The sequence below is a fragment of the Pseudomyrmex gracilis genome, unplaced genomic scaffold, assembly GCF_002006095.1.
Source record: "Pseudomyrmex gracilis isolate BER0280 unplaced genomic scaffold, ASM200609v1 scaffold_1383, whole genome shotgun sequence".
In the NCBI taxonomy this organism is placed as follows: domain Eukaryota; kingdom Metazoa; phylum Arthropoda; class Insecta; order Hymenoptera; family Formicidae; genus Pseudomyrmex; species Pseudomyrmex gracilis.
The window spans coordinates 19,949-27,911 of NW_018021967.1; positions in this window are offsets into that span (position 1 = coordinate 19,949).

Here is a 7,963-nt window from a genome sequence, read left to right on the forward strand (position 1 = left end):
GTCCATTTGCACCCTTTCAAAAGGCGCACCGGCATTAAAAACTTGCAACGGAGATTTACCCTTGTCCGCAGGGCTTTTTTTTGCTACACAAACTTTGCAAGACCTACACCAATTCTCGACATTCCTCTTGCACGAAGCCCAATAAAACCGCTTACAAATTTTTCCTAACGTTTTATTTATCCCGAAATGACCCCCAGAAGGGGCATCATGAGCTCCTTCTAAAATTCGCTCAACTCTCTTCTGAGGAACAATAACTTGAAAAAACCTCGACTTTAAATTCGGAGCTACCCACCTCTTATGCAGAACTCCATCCAAAACAACTAAAGCGTCCCAATGAGACCAGTAGATCCTCGAAGAAGGGCCTCTAGCGGACACCTCTTTCCAAGAGGGACAACAACCTTTTTCTTTTCCCTGTAAAATAAGCGATACGGCCTGATCTTCCAACTGATTCTTTCGCCATTCCTCAGACACAAACTCTTCAAAAACTATCCAAGCTACCCGTTCCTCCTGCTTCAAGGCGTCTCTGACCTCAACCTTAGAACAATATTTACAGCAAGACTCCGCACAAGGTCGCCTGGAAAGCCCATCCGCGTTCCCATGCGCTCGACCACTCCGATGAACTATCTCAAAGTCATATTGCTGAAATCTTTCCGCCCAGCGAGGTAACTGACTCTCCAAATCTCTAAAAGACATCAACCATTTAAGGGACGCATGATCAGTTCGAACCGGAAATTTCCGCCCATACAGATAGTGATGGAAAGATCTTATCGAATCAACTATAGCCAATAACTCGCGCCGAGTAACACAATAATTCCTCTCAGCCTTATTCAATACCCGACTATACTAAGCAATGACCTTCTCCGTCCCCCTCTGAACCTGCGATAAAACCGCGCCAACACCATGGCCAGAAGCATCAGTGTCCAGAATTAACTCACCTTCTTCAAAAAAAACAGAGAGCACAGGAGAAGAAGACAACGTCTGCTTAAGATGTGCAAACGTTTCCTGACATTGCTCAGTCCAGACAAACTTCACCTGGTTTTCAGTCAAAGTAAATAGGAGCTTTGCTATCAAAGATAAACCTTTAACAAATTTGCGATAATAAGAACAAAATCTCAGAAAACTGCGAACCTGCTTTTTCTCTGTGGAACAGGCCACTCCCTCACAGCTGCAATTTTCTCCGGATCCGTCGAGATCTCTTCAGCTGAAACCACATGGCCAAGATATTTCACCTGTTTCCTAAACAAATTGCATTTCTTAGGATTAAGTTTCAAAGTAGCCGCCCTGAGTCTCAGAAAAACTTTCTTCAAATTAGTTACTTCCTCCTCAAAAGATTTACCGAACACAACGATGTCGTCCAGATAAACCAAACAAATCTTAGTCAACAACTGCTGGAGAACCCGCTCCATCGAGCGCTCAAACGTGGCCGTTTAAGCCAAAAGGCATTACCGTTAATTGCCACAGCCTATAGCCTACCGAAAAAGCAGTTTTTTCCCTATCTTCTGGCCGAATCTTCAATTGCCAGTACCCACTTTTCATATCCAGAGTGGAGAACCATTCGTTCCCGGACAACTGATCTAGAAGATCATCTACTCTAGGAAGAGGAAAAGAATCCTTGATCGTAACCGCATTTAATTTGCGATAATCCACAGAACCTCAAAGAGCCGTCCTTTTTCTTTACAATAACCGCCGGAGAAACCCACGGGCTAAAAGACTCTTCAATGACTCCCTGATCCTTCATTTCTTGAAGAATCCTTTCCACCTCAACCCGCATTCCCACCGGAATCCTTTTTGGAGCCTGCTTTATCGGGCGTGGATCCTGAAGATTTATCTCATGCTGCAGAACATCACAGTTCCCAGCCACGATCTGATCAGAGAAGATATCCTGAAATTCAATCACGAACGTAGCAAAAATATCTCTCTTCGCTTCATTCAGATCAACAGAATTTTGCTCATAAAAATCTTTTAGATTAACGGAACTTCGCCGGAAGCGTCACACCCGACAACAAGACATTCTCGACTCATTTGAGGGAGCAACAAAGAGCGACTCCAACGCCCTGCTCAGACCTGTCTTCCTGAAGAAATCCAATCCTAAAATACATTCATCAAGTATATTCGCCACGTAAAAAGGCATATTTAAAGAATGTCCCCCTACAACCACTCGAGCCACACATTCTAACTGAACCGGAACTTCCTCACCGGTAGGATATCTCAATCTCGGCTTTCCCGACAACCTTTGACATTGCGACTTCCCTACTAAATTAGAATTTACGATAGACACATCGGAGCCCGTGTCAAATTTAAAACAACACGGTTTTTTGTTTAGCAAACCAGAATAAACAAATAAATTATTTTTCTTATTATTAACTTTGACAGAAAACAACTTCTCCGGGGTGTTCCACCCCACAGCCGAGCCCACCCCCGGAANCTCGACTAAGTCTTGTTTCCCGACAAATTAGCTGGACACTCGAAGCGAAAATGCCCCTTCTTTCCGCACTTCCAACATTCCCTCTCCGCGCCGTTCTTTTTAGTTACAGCCTTCTCTCCCTCCTCACGCCTGTCTTCGGCCTTTCTTCTTTTCCAATTTCCATACAAAGACCGTTTAAAATCCTTCCCGTCTCGCCCCTTATCTCCTCCCCCTTCAAAGCTACCTTCCTGAATAACTTTTACCACCCTCGCCCGCTCAACCGACTCGTAACGAAGAACCATTTTCTAATTGAAGCGTCCGCTTCACGAATCTATCAGAGAGCGCAACGATGAATTGCGCACAAGCAATTTTGTCCCGGACTTCGTAGGACCATTCCGGGTAAGCAAGACGGGCCAATCGCTCCAAATCTGCCCCAAGTGCAGCAAAATCTTCCCCGCTCTTCTGTTTCCGATTCGTAAATTGCATATAATAATTTTGAATTCCACGCTCCCCGTACCGCAATTCCAATTTCGAAAAGATAGTTCGAAAACTAAAATTTTCTTCTAATCCTTCCAGAATCGAGCGCGCCCTCCCTCTCAAACTAGTGGCGAAAACCGTGGCTTTTGCCGCGTCGTCTCACCCGTTCGCACGAGCAATCAGCTCGAATTGCACAAAAAATTCTCGCCACGGCACGCTCCCATCGAACACGTCGGGCCTAATTTTCATTTTAACTAACTCGCCCGCCCGACCGGACAACAAACTAGAAGACGACTCGCCTGATGTTTCCTGCCGAACGCGTGCCTGCAGACGACGCATCTCCTCCTTCTCTTGTCGCCGCTCCTCCCGGAGTCGCTCTAGCTCCTCCAAGACCGCACGCAAAGTCTCTCCTTCCGCCGCCGTCGCTGATGCCGCCGGCGCCTCGCCCGCTCCATTTGCAGTCTGGTTACCTGTTCTCCGCGGCGAATGAACAAGAGCCATTTCGTCGTTTTCTCAAGCTCGAACTTTCAGATCCCGGACGAACCCCCAAATGTTGCGCTCACGGCAGCGTTTAATCGCGTCACCCCCGAGTTACTGCGCTCCGCGGAAAGAAAAGAGAACACCGCGTATAACACACTTAAGTTTTATTAAAGAACGCGTTACAAAAGGCCACGGAAAACGTAAAGAAATCTCGAGCCGATGATCCAGCCTGTCGACGATTCCGAATCCGGCGGCTCACTCTCCTTTGAACCTCGCCGTAAACAACCTCGTTGCTACCCGAACAAAAGCCTCTAGAGCAATCGATCGTTCTACGAACATCTTCTTATACCGTGTGGACGACACGCGCCGCATCTCGCAACAATATGTTAGTAAGGAACACAAGTGGTCTCGCGGACTGAGTGCAGGGGCTGCGAATATGGAGGTCTCGAGTTCAAATCCCGCTATCACATTTAGGATTTTTTCAGATTCGGTTTCTTTCAATGGAGTTCATCGGTTGATCAACGAGCTGAATCAGTCTGCTAAAAATTAATTCGAGTAAAATCTCGAATTAATTCTCTTCCGATAGGGCAATATACCACTGATTTTTTTTTTTTTTTGTAGTAATTCCACTTGGATTCTAGGGGACAGATCTGATCTGCGTTTGGTAACAATCTGTCGGCGCTTTTAACGGCAGATTTAGTCTGTATTTGCTACTGTTTTGTTGACAGTTTTAGTAACAGATATGATGTGTATTTGGCGCGATTTTGGCGCCAACAAACGATCACCAAATCTGTTCTGGATTTGGTGCGTCACTTTGGCTTTGCTTTGCTAGTGGCAGACTTGTTATGATTTTGATTTTATTTTGACATCTCACATGGTTGACAGATATGGTTGCCAAACCATATCCTAATGAGGACACAGATGGATATAGATTTGGTCTACAAATTTCGCCGGCGATTGGCGACAAAACCGCGACATCTTGCAACCAAAGTGTTTGCTGGGTATATATAAGTGGACAAAAGGAAAATCCCAGTAAAAAACGAGTATATATATATATATATATATATATATATATATACACAGGGTCATCGAAAAGTATTGGACCCCCCTAATATCTTCAGTAGAATACATTTTGGAGAAAATGTCCAATAGTAAAGTTGTATGGTTTTAAGCGAGGAGTAAGATGATTACCTTGACTTTGATCTTGACCACGTCCTTTAAGGTCATTTCAAGGTCAACCTTGTCACTAGAGCCGAAAGTCCCACTTGAAGGCAAAATGTTGCAAGATGTGGAGAACTTCACCACATCGATGAGGGATGCGTTTTTGAACGCACAACTGGATTATGAGAAGATGAAGCTCCGGAAGGAAGCATCTTTCTAGACGGAGCAGATTATAAGCAAAATCCTTTGTAGGGTAGAGTGCATACTAAGTACCTGAAACAAGGACACAAAAATTAGCGTTTATTTTTTTATGTTCTTTATATTGGTTTTTATATCTATATATTCATCTTATAATATTTAAAATATATACTTACGTTTAAAGATCACCACGGTGATAGACGTCCACTAACAATGAACGATCAACCTTTATTTTATTTTATTTTTCTTGTTGTTTCCCGCACAATAAAACAGAATTTACAGAATAACTGAAAATATTGTCACGGATAACATAGGTTAGCAGAGGTAGAAGCACAAAGCAAACCACCTTTGAATAAAAGCTTTGTGCCGAAGGATGGCTGAAAGAGAAGCCGGAAATTAAGTTTGTTTTTTTTTGTATTATTATTTTATTTTATTTTATTTTTATTTTTGTACGGAAACTACGTTAAGCGTTAATCACTAAGTTATATTTAAGCTTGTTTAGTTAAGGCCTACTTACCTGTGATATAGACTAGTATAAATGATTGATGTTGCATGTTACGATAACGTAGGTTGACGGAGGTGAGATAATCCAACTGATTGGTAGCACGTCTCGCAATCGACTGAGGCGAGCGGAGCAGAACGATTAGAGAAAAACATGTTGTAGGAATTAGGAAAAACAGGGCGGATAGCCATTCAAATCAACGTGGGTGTCAACATTGGAACACAACAAAACCAACTTAGTAGGTTTTGTGTCTTATTCTTTGCAATTGGCAAAATTTATTAATTAAGGAATAGTATGTACCGTCCCTCTTACCCCTAGTTCCCCGCGTCCACGAAACGATTTATTGACGCCGACTGTACTGCTATCACTCCAGAACTTATTGAAAGTGTAAGACAATCATTTATTTATCATATTCGAAAATGTATGGAAAGTAACGGTAATCATTTTAAACACTTTCTAAAATAAAATAAATAAATAATACATATAATATAAATAAATATTAAATAATAGATATTGCAAACGTGTGTTTGGTTGATTCAGTTTTTCTTCTATAAATATAATTATTTTATGGTTGCGATCATCTAAAGATTAACAAATCTTATACAGTTGAATTTTTTTTATAAACTACATTACTAAGTCAGTGAAAATATATCATCCAAATATGTCATACAAAAAAAATTGTTTGCCTATCATAACATTTGCCTCTTTGATTCAAACAACTTTTCCTTTAATATTTTTTTGTATCATTACAAACAGCAAAGATATCCTTAATGATCGAGTTAAAGAAAACACTCTGTACACAGTGTGTTCGACAATTGGTGTAACATCTTTTGTAAGAATATAGAAGGAGGAAAACTAAATCGAAAAGTCCTATACCAGTTTGCAAGATTTGCAATAATTACCGAGATCTTAATTAACAAAGATTCGCGAATAAGCATGCATTAAGCTGTCTTACGCGCGTAAGACTGCCTAATTTTCGGCGTTTTGTGACACCTAGACCAAATACAACGTGCAATTTCACGTGCGTCTCTATCGGAAATAAATTGCGGTCTACCGTTTTTTGAAGATGTTGATGCACTATCATAAGTTTTTTGTATTCTCGCAACTATTGTATGACTTACTCCACATTTCTTTGCAATATCTCGCAGTGATCAGTTTTTTTTACATAAAGAAGTTATACTATCTTTTTTCTGTACTTAGTGGCTTCATCTTGAATCACGCGAATCAAGCTCGAATTGGAAAATCACTGTAGAAGTATATCCTACGAACTACGATAGTAAACAATCAGTATTTATTTCATGACAGTTTTATTCCTCCACCATTAATTCGTTATCTTATCTGTTTATGAAGAAACATGCAAAACTGTAAACATTGTTTCTATTTTTGTAAAATATTTTATATATTGTTAATATTGATAAAAATACATTGTTATGTTTTGTTCACAAAACTCACATTGAAATTATGATTACCCAATTCTTACCCATTGTTTAAAAAATTTGTTCTATCATAGACTTTCAAAAGATTAGAGATGTGTTCACACTTTTGCTCGTCACTGTATATACAGGGTATATAAAAAGTACCGGTACTGCAAAACATCTCGAAAACTAGGCATTTTACGAAAAAGTGTTTCAGATAAAAGTTGTAAGGTTTAAAAGGATCTATTTCCTGATCGTATCAGTGTGACTTTGGATGACGTTGCCAAGGTCAGGTCAAGGTCACATAGATTTTTTTACTAAAACTCTATTTTTTTATTGCAGATTCTTATAGCTTAATTCAAGAGCTTTCCAAACCCATTATAAAAAAAAGTTAATTTCCAGTAAGTACTTTTTGAGTCATAAAGGTTGAATGAGTAATTATTTAGATTAGGGGCTTCCTCATCGATTTGGATGAGCTTGAAATATGTTGTCAAAATCAACATTCTGAACAACTTTTTTTTACACATGTTACCGCGGCTCGGCTTTAGTTTCCGAGTTTTTTCCAAAAAAAGTTTTACATGATGATTCATGAAATGAAGTCTTTATTTTTCAACATTGTGTCGATTTTTCAGGTAAATATATTGTTTGTATAACACGTATAGACAGGAGGGCTGCGTCCCTCCGTAGGAGGAGTGACTTTGCCAATTTTACCAGATTTTTTTCTTCTCCCAAAGAAAACTAACCTAATTTCGGTTAAATTTTTCCTAACATTAGTTTGAGTTATATCTAATCGAGGGGAGCAGGACCCTCCCTGCCTACACGTGTTATACAAACAACATATTTATTTTAAAAATCGATACAATGTTGGAAAACAAAGAATTCATTTGTGAAACTTTTTTTGGAAAAAACTCGAAAACTCGAGCCGAGCGGCGGTAACATGTATAGGGAAAAGTTCAAAATAACGTCCTTAACAACATATTTCAAGCTCATCAAAATCGGATAGATGTGAGAAAGTCTCTAATCTAAATAATTACCGTTGAATGTTAGAGTACCGCCGATACTTTTTCTACAAAGATGATTTCAATTGAAACGAATTTTATAAGCTCATGCAGAAAATTGAAAAAGAATCTAAGTTCCTATTTATCATAGTGGTTTGGAGTGCGTTCACTTTGGACGCTTACGCGCTTTAAGCGTTAGTCTGTCTTTATTGTTGTTTAAATATAGAACAAAGATAGACTGACGCTCAAAGCGCATAAGCGCCCAAAGTGAACGCACCCTTGGATACAGCAACACACACACACACACACATATTCGAAATAAATGATA